The sequence below is a fragment of the Ambystoma mexicanum genome, chromosome 4q (assembly GCF_040938575.1).
Source record: "Ambystoma mexicanum isolate Mex_15411 chromosome 4q, UKY_AmexF1_1, whole genome shotgun sequence".
NCBI lineage: Eukaryota > Metazoa > Chordata > Amphibia > Caudata > Ambystomatidae > Ambystoma > Ambystoma mexicanum.
The window spans coordinates 294,934,491-294,948,157 of NC_090928.1; positions in this window are offsets into that span (position 1 = coordinate 294,934,491).

Genomic DNA, 13,667 nt, shown 5'->3' on the forward strand with positions numbered 1-13,667 from the left:
GGGGCTCGCGGGTGGTTTTACAAGCAATCAGGCCTGGGGGAGCGGGGTACGTGTATTTCTGGGGCTTGCGGGTGGTTTCACACGCGATCGGGCCTGGGGGAGCAGGGTACCACTCACCCTTCTGCCTTGTGTGTAGAAGAACGCGTAGCCAACACCCACCCGCTGTGAAGTGATAGCGTGTGAACCCCAATGCCTGAAAAACACACGCACCGCACCCCACGAAAAGCAACTCCCGTGCGCGATACGTCACAGATGTGCATACGCGCTAAGGGCCTTTGGTCCAATGGAATCGCGTATGCGTGCTGTCGCGCTTACGCGCTAAGGGCCTTTCCTCAAATTACACGCTGACGTGCAGAATTTTCACGTGCCAAATCACTCTGTATCAAGCTGGCCACGCGTAAACACACGGAAGACCACGCTCCTGCCCAGAAGGCCGAACTACTGCCCCCCAGAGCCCCGAGCACGCTCCCACCTGCCATTTGCTGCTGCCTGACTGCCTGCTGGCCACGTGCCCTGCCATTTACTGCCTGCACATCAGCCAGGGGTGCTGTTGCTGTGACCACCCCTGCTGGAACCGAAGACTCCCGACTGGGATTCCATCGCTCCACAGCCCAGCCCCAGGACCCAGTTGCCCACCCACTCCTGCCTCTGGGGTTGTCATGTCAGGCACTGCAACATCTGGCACCACTGACAACCCCCGGCCATAGAGGCAGAGGGGCACCAGCTTCAGTGCCACCGAAGTTGGTGTCCTGGTGGAGCAAGTCCTGGGGCAGTATGATGCCCTCTTCGGAAGTTCCCGCGCCGACAAGGAAGGACGGACTCGGATCTGGACTGACATCGTGACTGCCATCAACGCGGAGGGGGTGGCTGTCCGCGACTTCCAACATGTCAAGAAGCGCTGGGAGGACTTCAGGTCCAGGACCCTGAACAAGGCCCGGCGCCTCTTGAAGACAGCGGATGCCAAGGGGCGCCGGGGCCACTTGTTAGAAGATCAGATGAGGGTCCTGGAACGCATATCCCCAGCGCTCCACTTCCAGGTCCTTGAGAGGCAGACCCGTCTGGAGTCGAGCGGTAAGTGTACATGCATCCTGATTGTGAGCTGTGCGTGTGGTGATGTTTCAGTAGTGTGCAGGTTGCACATCTGTTTGTATGGGGTCAAGTATGGGTGGGGGTGCACAGGGCCGTGGGGCTAAAACATGCGAGGGCTGTAATGTGTGAGACATGGATGGTGCTTGTGTGTGTAGGCTTGCATGCCAAATGCAGTTGTGTGGGCACACATGTTTGGATGAATGTGTATGTAAGTAGACATGTCTGTGATGTCACGCATGTATGTTGTTTTCAGATGCATGTATCAGCACTGTGTACATGTGCATTTGTGTGTATTTGACAAGGGTGCAACAGTGATGCAACATGGATGCATGTGACAGCGGGATGTGGAAGCCTGATTGGCAGATGTGACATGGATGCCCATCTGAACACTGCGACACTTGGCAGAGGTGTACACATGCATGCAAGTGTGGTGGTGTGTGTACATGTGTGGTGCACTTCCTGTGTTGCATGTGATGTCTGGCACAGCTTTGCCTGCTCATGCTGTTGTATGGGTATGGATGGTGCTGGCAGTTGCGATAATGCTGTGGTATGGCTCATGTGTGCGAGTTGAAATGACATGTGTGTTGGGGATTGTGATAGCATGTCTGAGGTTTGCCAATGCCACTCATGTACAACTGTCAGCGTCAACTGATGAAGAGGGTGGAGAAGGTGCTGTGGAGCACAGTGGCGGGGATCCCAACGCCAGCCGAAGACGCAAGGCCCGGCTCCCCTCCCATGTTGTCATCTCGTCGGGGAGTGAGGAGTCCGGTGCCGCGTCCCAGGCCGCAGCTGCCGGGGGGCGGTCCAAGAGGCGGAGGTTGGAGTTGGACTCCTCGGCAGCAGAAGGGGCAGCTGGGACCCCACAGAGCCCAACGGGGGAAGATGGCACAGAGTCATCCAGGTTGGTGGGGGGGTTGGTGGAGGAGGAGGCCGTGCAAGCATCAGAGACGGGGTCTGGAGGTGGGGATCCCACTGGTGCTAATGGTGCAGTGCAGGACCAGGGACAGGAGGCAGCACAGGCCGCCGAAGAGGTGCCTGTGTGCAATACTGTCCCTGATCCTGTCCCTGTATCATCTTGCACCAGCAGGGATGCCTACGTCCAGACCCGTTTTCAGGCAGGGGATGAGCAAACGACAACTGGCCTTCCTCTGCCTGCGGAGGTGGCTATCCGGGTCCGAGTTGAGCCTGTCCTGACTGGTGTGGCGTTGCGTCAACGGGCCATGCGAGGTGACCTGCAGTGTTTTCATGAGGACACTGCACGTCATCTCGAATGGCTCGTTGACCACGTCAGCCTGCTGGGACAGGTCACCCAGGCCGGATTCCTCCGTTTGATGGGGCTTGCTCCGACCCCCTCCTCAACTGGACCCCCTACGCACCAGTCGTCCTCCGTGCCATCTTCCCACCCATCAGCCACCTGGGTGCCCTGTGGAGCTGCCTCTGACGGTGCGGCCAGGCTGGTGGAGGAGGCATCCCTGCCACAGTCGGGAGTCGGACGTCCAGCAGGGGTGGCTACATCAACGACTGCACCCCAGCCGGCGGAGGATGCGCAGGCAGCAGGAGGCAGTGCACGGGCAGAGGCACAGGAGCAGCAGCAACGTGGTGGGAGCCATGAAGTCTCGGGGCCTTCAACATCGGAGGGGCAGGCATCGGCCGGAGGGCAGGAGGACCCAGGACAGAGAGTGTCTTCCCTGTGGCAGTGGTTGGGCCACGCCATAGATGCGGAGCGGCAGCGGGCGGAAGAGGCACGGCTCACAATGGTCAGGGCGGAGAACTCCATGCGGAGGGCCCTGAGGTGGGGCGAGTGCCTCGAGGCAATCCGCAGGGGGTTGGAGGTGGACACGTCGACAGCCCTGCGGACCCTCGGGGCCATGGAGGAGGACCGCCTCCGGGACATTGAGCAGGAGTTCGATGATGTCCTGGTCCGGGACATCCAAAAGTGAGCCGTCAGACTAGCCCGCTGCCCTTGTACATAGTTATGTAGGTAGTGTTAGGTTTCGTTTGTTTTTTGATTTATTCATGACCTTTTGGATATTGGCCACATTTTTGTATATAGTTTATTTTATTAGTTAGTGTTGTTAGATAGGTTTCATTTCTTTTGTTGGGATAATGGACCCTGGCTTGTTCGTCTGTACATAGTTCACTGTTGGATTTATTTTTTCTTTCACAATTTACCCATGGAGCAATGGCTTTCAATTATTATTTCCCATTGGATTTGCTTTTGTGGACAGGGACTTTGGACACCATTACTTTGGATTATGATTTCTGGTTTTGCTTTTTTTCACGGACATGCTTCTTTTCATTTTTGTACATTCCCATTTCTGTTTCTTTATTTTTGAATCTATTTATGTTTCCTTTAATACATATTTTTTTTATCGAACTTCAATGTGTAGTATCATCTCATTGGTTTCATGCATATCATGATATGGGTTTTGAGATTCACTGACACCCATTGGGTGTATGTGAGGGACATGTGTTTGTTTTTCGAAACTTGCAATTGGTGTTCTGTTATGTAATTGCCATTTCTGAGTGGGTGGATGCAATACTCGGGTGGGTGTTTTGCATTTGGAGGCTGACCATAGGGACCAGGGATCTAGATTGTGATGACATGTTGGCTGGGGAACATGAGTTGGGGCCTGCTGGCAGGTGCACCACAGTGCTGGGGGGTGAGGGTGGTGGGAGACATTGGTGGGGGCCTGGTGGAGGGTGCCCCTGCACTGCTGGGGGGTGGGGGTGGTGGGAGACATGGGTGAGGGGTTGGTGGAGGGTGCCCCTGCACTGCTGGGGGGTGGGGGTGGTGGGAGACATGGGTGGGGGCCTGGTGGAGGGTGCCCCTGCACTGCTGGGGGGTGGGGGTGGTGGGAGACATGGGTGGGGGCCTAGTGGAGTGTGCCCCTGCACTGCTGGGGGGTGGGGGTGGTGGGGAACATGAGTTGGACATGGGTGGGGGCCTGCTGGCAGGTGCCCCCCAATTCTGGAGGTGGGGGTGCAAGGGGACATGAGTTGGTGATCATTAGTGCAAGGAGACATGTGCCTTTGCTGGGGGGCATGCCCATGTTGGGTGGGCTGCCTGCGGGACATGACCAGGGATGCAGGGTAGTCCCTGTGGTGTGGACTGCCTGCAGGGGCCGTGGAGGGTGTACAGGGAACACCTGGGAGGACCCACACTGCCAAATCACATGTAGGACTCCCCGGCACCCCTGAAATACACGTACCCTGCTGAAATCGCGTGTAAAACTTTCCGCGCACCCCTGGAATACACGCACACGCTCCCCCAGGCCAGATCGCATGTGGAACTTCACGCGCACCCCTGAAATACACGCACACGCTCCCCCAGGCCAGATCGCGTGTAAAACTTCACGCGCACCCCTGAAATACCCGCACGCAGCCCAATCGCGTGTGAAACTTCCCGCGCACCCCTGAAATACCCGCACGCAGCCCAATCGTGTGTGAAACTTCCCGCGCACCCCTGAAATACACGCGCCCAGGGCAATCGCTTGTGGAACTTCTCGCGCACCTCTGAAATACACGCGCCCAGGCCAATCGCGTGTGGAACTTCTCGCGCACCCCTGAAATACACACGCCCAGGCCAATCACATGTGAAACTTCTCGTTCACCTCTGATATACACGCACACGCTCCCCCAAGCCAGATCGCGTGTGGAACTTCTTGCGTACCTCTGAAATACACGCACGCGCTCCCCCAGGCCAATCATGTGTGGAACTTCTCGCGCACCTCCGAAATACACGCGCCCAGGCCAATCGCGTGTGGAACTTCTCGCGCACCCCTGAGATACACGCGCCCAGGCAAATCGTGTGTGGAACTTCTCGCGCACCCCTGGATACACGCGCCCAGGCCAATTGCGTGTGGAACTTCTCGCGCACCTCTGAAATACACGCGCCCAGGCCAATCGCGTGTGGAACTTCTCGCGTACCTCAGGAATACACGCGCCTAGGGCAATCGCGTGTGGAACTTCTCGCGCACACCTGAAATACACGCGCCCAGGTCAATCGCGTGTGGAACTTCTCACGCACCTCTGTAATACATGCGCCCAGGCCAATCGCGAGTGGAACTTCTCGCGCACCCCTGAAATACACGCGCCCAGGCTATTCGCGTGTGGAACTTCTTGCGCACATCTGAAATACACGCACCCAGGCCATTCGCGTGTAATACTTCTCGCGCACCCCTGAAATACACACGCCCAGGACAATCACATGTGAAACTTCTCGCTCACCTCTGATATACACGCACACGCTCCCCCAAGCCAGATCGCGTGTGGAACTTCTTGCGTACCTCTGAAATACACGCACACGCTCCCCCAGGCCAATCGTGTGTGGAACTTCTCGCGCACCTCCGAAATACACGCGCCCAGGCCAATCGCGTGTGGAACTTCTCGCGCACCCCTGAGATACACGCGCCCAGGCAAATCGCGTGTGGAACTTCTCGCGCACCCCTGGATACACGCGCCCAGGCCAATTGCATGTGGAACTTCTCGCGCACCTCTGAAATACACGCGCCCAGGCCAATCGCGTGTGGAACTTCTCGCGTACCTCAGGAATACACGCGCCTAGGGCAATCGCGTGTGGAACTTCTCGCGCACCTCTGAAATACACGTGCCCAGACCAATCGCGTGTGGAACTTCTCGTGCACCCCTGAAATACACGCGCCCAGGCCAATCGCGTGTGGAACTTCTCGCGCACCTCTGTAATACATGCGCCCAGGCCAATCGCGTGTGGAACTTCTCGCGCACCCCTGAAATACACGCGCCCAGGTCAATCGCATGTGGAACTTCTCGCGCACCCCTGAAATACACGCACACGCTCCCCCAGGCCCGATCGCGTGTGAGACTTCTCGCGCACCCCTGAAATACACGCACACGCTCCCCCAGGCCAGATCGCGTGTGGAACTTCACGATCGCGTGTAGTACTTCTCGCGCACCCCTGAAATACACGCGCCCAGGCCATTCGCGTGTGGAACTTCTCGCACACCCCTGCAATACACGCGCCCAGGCCATTCGCGTGTGGAACTTCTTGCGCACCCCTGAAATACACGCACCCAGGCCATTCGCGTGTAATACTTCTCGCGCACCCCTGAAATACACGCACACGCTCCCCCAGGCCAGATCCCGTGTGAAACTTCTCACGCACGCGTGTTCCCGACACCCGTAATACACGTTCCCCGCTTTGCGTTTGCTGTTTGCCAGTCCAGTAAACTGGTACAGGGTTGGCGCAACCCTTTGCGATGGTTTTGCGATCTTGATGGCTTTTCCTTGCGCGAGGGCGTTCTTGGGGGCGTAACTGGCGCTGCTGCAGGGTCGCTGCGCCACTCTGCGCCACGTCTGCTTTTGGAGGCGAGAATCCATGAATACGCTGTGCGCGGAAATTGATTTTATCGCACGCGGCTGGCGCAGACATTCGCACGGGCACGCTGTGCGCCAGCCGCGTGCGACACTTTTGTGAGGAATTACATGAATCGGCCTGTTAGAATTTATACCAATGTATGTTGTAGGAACTGCAGGTTGAAGATGTTTATCCAAGTGGTTATTCCTCATTCCCGTGCTCCAGTCACCATGAAGATACGGGACGTGAGGCACTGCTACGTCAACACGTACGTTGACGTTGCACAGTGCCGTGCCGGGGAAACCATGGTAACGAATAAAACAAGGAAGTGAACGCCGTTCACCGCGTTGGATCCACGTACATCTCATGCTCCGACACACATTTGAGTGATCAGGTAACTATATATGAACGCATGGCAATTAGAAGCATAATCTCAGCTAACTTTTTTCCATAATGACTAGGTTTTTTAAGTTACGCGTACATTCCATATATATTTATCTTTCAATTCAGCATTCAAGGGAGACAGATACACTCCCCTCACTCGATCTGGAAAATAAGACGCATTTTATATTCGAGTTGAACTACAGGTACATTTACTCTTTGAATCCTGATTGGACATGAATGTTGGTTCAATTGAGTATTAAGCACACGTATTCCTTTCGCTCATTTGCATTCTTTTTATTTTTCATTTTCATGTTTGCATTCCTGTTTTATTACGTCCCGTGTGCCCGTGTGATGTGGTATGTATTTGCTATGTACATTACCTTTCTTATTACTGTGTGTGATATACTGTGACATTGTTTTCTGTGTATTACATTATGAATCTGTTTTTTGACTATTAGAAAATGCATATTACGCTATGGTTTTAGCCCTGAGGAAGGAGCTAGACTCCGAAATGCATAGGCACTGTTAACCATACGTTGTTGGCAGTCAACTTGGATGGTGTTTAATTTGCTATGCACATTGATTAATGAAGAAGTCAGTTATATCTGAATACAAATTAAATTGTAAAGTAACAATTTACCAAGGGAATTTTGATTGACTCTACAAAGAAATTAACTGTATTGCTCAGTTCTCAGAACAGAAGCGTGAGTGCCAGTCATGGCTGGATAGTTTATCCAGCTTCTCTCACTTTGGTTTAACCTCCTTCATCTTGCCACTCTCAACTCCCGCTCTGCTGTCAAAAACTCCTCTGACATCTGCCACATCTTGGCAGAACTTGACCTTGATGTCCTCGGTCTTACTGAGACATGGTTCACGGCTAGCTCTGTCACAAGTTTTGATACTTTCCTCCTTGATGGCTACAAGATCCTATCTGCACCCAGATCCACCCGGCCTGGAGGCGGTTTATCCCTGATCTTTCCTGAGCGGATTCCTGCCACTATCATTCCCACACAGACCTACTCCTCTTTCGAATGCCTTGTATGTAGGCTCTCTCTCTTGCCTAGCCATTCTCTTACTGTTGCTACTCTATACCGGCCCCATGGTCAAATCACCCTTTCCTCTCTGATTGGGCTGACCTCTCCTCCTCCCTCCAGGCCACTACTACTCAACTCCTCTTCCTTGGTGACCTTAACATCCATCTCGATTCTCCCTGCCCCTCATCATTGCTTTTCCGTGACCTATGCGACTCCCTCGCTCTCTCTCTATCCTCCCCTCTGGCCCAACACACACTGCAGGTCACACACTTGATGTCTTGATCTCTACTGGCCTCCCCCTCTCTATCCCTCTGACTACTCCTCTCCCCTGGAGTGACCACTGCCTCCTCTCCTCTCATCTCTCATTCTCTTCCCACCAAGCCAAGCCCACACCAACACTGCCACCCACCTTCTCGGACATCCGACCTATGAAGCGGGTGTCAGTTGAGGCTTTCGCTGCAGCCTTCTCCCCACCTTCTCCTTCTCTGGCTGACTCACACCCTGTCCCTTCTCTACTCTTCTATTTCAGATACTCTTGATGCTCTTGCCCCTGTCATGAGGATCCGCTTGAAGTCTAAAGCCAAGTGTAATTCCTTGTTTGACTCCGACCTAGCTACACTTAAACAACAGTGTAGGGTGGCTGAGAGGAATTGGAGGACTTCTTGTTCATCCTCTGACAAACTGGCCTGTCGCCTGCTCCAAAGGCAATACCGACTCTCTGTCCTCACCAAGAAGAGAGTCCACATTCAAGCCCGTGTCTCGGCGGCATCAAACAACTCAGCCAAACTCTTTAAAATCTGCAAGGAGCTGGCCAACCCTGCTGCAGTCTCTACCCCTCCTGTTGCCTCCCAGGCTCTCTGTGATGCCCTTGCCTCTCACTTTATCTCAAAAGCCCAGGACATCCTATCCACCCTTACTTTGCCTTCCCTTCCTCGCCCCTCTCCGTCTATGCCTGCTGACCCTCCTTCTGCCACCCCCCTATCCCTTTCTCGTCCTTTCCTCATTTTTCCCCCGATGAGGTTGCTAGACAGGTCCGATCTATGAAAACCTCATCACAACAGGTTCATCCCTGTTCCTCTAAAACCATCAAGGACCACATTGACACCCTTGCTCCAGCCCTTGCTGACTTTTGCAACCACTCTTTTGCCTCTGGATCCTTCCCCTCCCCCCAGAAGCACTCCCTTGTGCATCCTATTCTCAAGAAACCCACAGCTGATCCTACCTGTGCAGCTAACTATCGCCCAATTTCCATAACTCCCTTTCTGGGCAAACTCCCGGAAAAACTGGCCATCTATCATCTCAACCTTCATTCTGACACAGTTGGCTGTCTCCATGACCACCAATCTGGCTTCAGAGCTGCCAGAAGCATGGAAACTGCTCCCCTGAACATCCGTGAGGATGTGCTCTCCAACCTTGACGCTAACATTCCCTCTGTCCTCATCCTACTCAATCCCTCATCTGCCTTTGACACAGTCTACCATACCATCCTGCTCAACCGTCTCTGTGATAACCCCGGTATCACTGATCAGGCTCTGGCCTGGCTAACCTCTTTCCTCTCTGACCGACCTTCCCAGGTCAAACTTGGGTCCTTCCTATCATCTATCTCCCTCTCTACGTGTGGTGTTCCCCAGGGATCTAACCTCTCACCCTGGCTTTTCAACCTATACTTGGCAACTCTCACCCACTGCATTGCCATTTTCTGTTCAAATTTCCAGTGCTACGCTGACGACACTCAACTTGTTTTCAGGCTGCCCTCTGCCACCTCCTCTCCCTCTCTCATCTCTGATTGCCTAACTGCCATTCAAGATTGGTGTGCCGCCAATGATCTTTGTCTGAATGCCAGCAAGATGGAGATCCTCGTCATCGGCACACCTTCACCATCCTTTCCCCTTACTCTCTGGCCGGCCTCCCTTGCCCCTCCTCCTACCCCCACCTGCGAGGCTAAGAACCTCAGGGTCATCTTTGACTCCACCCTTTCCTTCTCGGCCCACATCTCGGAGGTCTGTAAAAAGTCAAATTTCCGACTGCACCTCCTCAGAGGTACTCTGCCTTTCCTCTACTTCCCCAGAAGCTCATGGTATCCCAAGCTCTGGTTCTCTCTAGCTTGGACTATTGTAACAGCCTCTTTCTAAATCTACCTGCCTCTACTCTCCGCCCTCTGCAACTAATCCAGAACAGGACTGCGAGACTTGTCCTTGGCCTCAAGCCCCGGGATCGTATTTCTCCAGCTCTGAAATCTCTCCACTGGCTCCCAGTGGATGCAAGGATTAAATTCAAGACCCTCTACATTGTCCACAAGGCTTTCTAGGGCCTGGTCCAAAATACCTTCAGCTATCCCTCCGCAAATACCTCCCCTCTCGAGCTCTTTGCTCCTCTACGTCCAACTCCCTCAGGGTCAGTCGTTTTTCAAAGAAACAAGCTGGGGGTAGATCTCTGTCTTCGGCTGGGGCCTCCCTCTGGAACAGCCTTCCAGCCACTCTAAAACTTGAGGAAGCACCTCAAGACCTTCCTGCCTTCGCGCCCCCTCTCCCCTGCTGATCTGCTCTCTTGGCACCTTGCACTGGGACACCCTCTGTCTCTGGTCCCAGGTTCCTGCTCATCCTGCCACCCTACCGCACTGCCTACGGGTCACCCCTTGCACTGGGGTTTGTATCTGTACCAATACAGCCCCCCTCTTTTTTTGTCCCCTCCTGCACTTATCAGACCCACCTGATCTGCTGCCTCAAACCTAGCACTTGCCACTTGGCTGCACTACCACTTTGTGCTGATTTTTTATTTATTTATTTTTGTTATGATTATTAATCCTATTTCTCCTTTGCTCTGCACTTTCCACTTTCTCCCTCCCCTCCATGCACTTTTCCCCTCCCCCTCTCCCATGCACGTTCTCAATGTCACTGGGCCTAGTAAGATCGTTGTTTCGTTCTCCCCTGTTCCCCTCCCTTGCCTTGTCGCGCTCTGAAACACCTGTGTATGTGCGCGATATAAATAAAATATCATATCATATCATATCTGCACAAAAAGGTGCAGGATATTTCTTGTCAGCCATTTTAGGGCAGTCCTGGTAATCTTTCCTCAGGGCATCTATCATTTCATGGATGTATACATTGAAACAAGCAGACTCATGATACATCCTTGTATGACTCCTTTGTTAAACTTAAACAATTGAGTTTGCATAGAGTATCCTGACAATGGCAGGGGGTGTTTTTCTTCTTAACAAGATCTTTTATAGGGCTTCTCTAGAAATGGTATCATAAGCTATGCACAGATCTAAAAATAGGGCATATAGTTTCCGGTTCTGCAGTACTACATGCTTTTGTGTCAACAGGTGCAACATAAAACAATGGTCAATCATCCCCTGGTTTTTCTGCAGCCCGCCTGAAGGTCTGTAATCACATTGTTCAAATCAGCCCAATCCTGTAGATGACTTAAAATTATCTTTGGAAAGGTATATAGATCCAGGAGGCACACCTGTGTAAGATATGTTGTAGTCAGGTAAATAATGAAAGTAAAGGTTTTGGAGATAAATTTGAGGTGCGGGGGGGAGAAAGGCTCAACCTTGGCATCTAGGTTGGGTACGTATATGGAAAAGAGTGGTTGTTCCCAAAAAGGATTTGGGAACTCCCGTCCCCTGCACACTGTCGAATATCTGTAAATACAGATCAATAACTAGAAGGAGTTTTAGATACTCGTTTTATACATTGTTTAAGGAAAAATTTAACATAAAGTGATTATAGTAAGCAATTTAAGTGGTACATAAACCATTTTCATTGAACAAACACATTTTTTGAAGAAACAAAGTTTGTGGAAAATATTGGTTTGTTTATTGTATATTGTACATGATGGTGCCCAACATGTTTCGAGTAATCAACTCTTCTTCAGGGGCGGTGGCACAATTTTTCAATTTTTCTAAAAAAGCAAAGAAAACATAAATCATATTTTAATCAATTATATAAGTTCATATAACCTATAGACATTTTCAACTCAAAAAATGACAATGCAGCCATCATTTTAGCAAATAATAACAATTTGAAAAGTAATGTTAGGATGTAAATATCAGTTTACAAGGAAATCCATGGACTAAACATTGTGGTAGTCATTTTTTTGGACAAAAAATCAACAGGTAACTCATATTTTACCCAAATTGTCATTTTAAACAGGTCCTGTATCTCTGGGAGAGGTAGATAATATTCCTGTGCATAATCCAATTGTCATATTAGTTTTTAGACTATTAGTTTTTAGACAAACGTATGGAAAAAAGTGCTTACTGTTGTGCAAGGGTAGGTTTTTAAAGGAGTGCTTCGGGATAGAGTGTCCAGATTTCTCACTTTGAGTCTCTCTATAATATATAAAAAGGAGTGTCAAGAAAGATAGTCTAAGTGATAATAATGAAAAAAGGCAGATGAGGATAAGTAAGTGGCAACTCACTTGTCGCTCAAGAATCAAAATGCTATTTTGCATATTCCATCGGATGGTAGTCTCCAAAAGGGAAATGGCTACACATAATGCCCAGGAGGCGGCAGTCGGCTAAGCTGTGAAGAAGAGAACAGGTAAAGAAATAAAGGTGAGTATCTATAGTGGCCTGCAGATCAGGTATTAGGTGCATAAGAGGCTAAAATACTTACTTAAATCTAGAGAGAAGGAGCTTGGAGTCTTCACAGTGGGTCGCGTCTGCCGGGCTGGAGATGTGACTGCCCCGTGAGGAGTCTCCTTATATACTATCATCATTGGGTTGTCACAGGAGTCATGCGCAGCAGAAATGCTGATGTGCGCATGTGCAGATTTCTACCGTCATGTTTGTTGACGGATAATCATATTGCTACGTGGTGTGCGTCAGACGAGTGACATCACAATCACGTTTTGCGTGAGTAAATAGAAAATATTGAGCGTAAGATGCTCGAAAGTGAGCTAGCGTGTAGCATAGTATTTTCAATCTGAAGAGGTAGTGAAGTTACAGTTGTAGAAGTTATATGGGAAATCAGATACTTAGGTCAAAAGTCCTCAAATAACCGTACCGTATTATGTATTGAGTAGTCAACCGAAGTGTGTAGTTAAATGTATTATGTGATAAAAGAAACGAGCAGAGTTGCTCAGAAAAGGATGTGGGAGCACGAGAAGAAATGTTCAGAAACTCCATTTCGTTAGAAAAGATGATTTATCTGAAGCAAAAATAAGGGAAGGTGGTCAACACCATGATAGCGCCGGTGTAACTTACTCCAAACCGAGGGGTATGGATATAGGCGTTATTGATTAAGTTATCAGTCAGTCTGGATTTTGTTCGTCAGCCTAAATATAAACGCAAATAGACATACATGTGAACATACACATGAAAAATACATATTAATCATTAAATCAGACAATGCTCCATCAACGGAGGGTAAATGTATGGTTTCGCATTTCCTTTTCCAAATTGGATGCACATTTTCATAAGTGGAACCTAGTCTTTAACACAGATGGTAGATGTTGAGAAATAATGTGAAGAATTCTCATGTGCCAGAGGGGTAGTTTGGCAGTCTTTCTATTGAAGAAATAGTTTTAAAAGAACACAAGGGGGAATACAGGCAATGACAAAGGATGGTTAATTACAAGAAAGGGCCTCAGTAATAGTCTTCATTCATCCCCAGCGGGGTAAGTGAGTCAAGGCAATGTATCCAATAAAGTTCTCTTTGTGACAGGATTTTTTGTAAGTCACCACCTCTTGGAAGAGGGTGTACAATTTCGAGGATTACAACTCTCATTTGGGCCACAGTGTGTTTGTGGTCTCTAAAGTGTCTGTAGACTGGAGATTTTGTATTTTTGGTACGGATATAATGCTCCGTCCAACATTC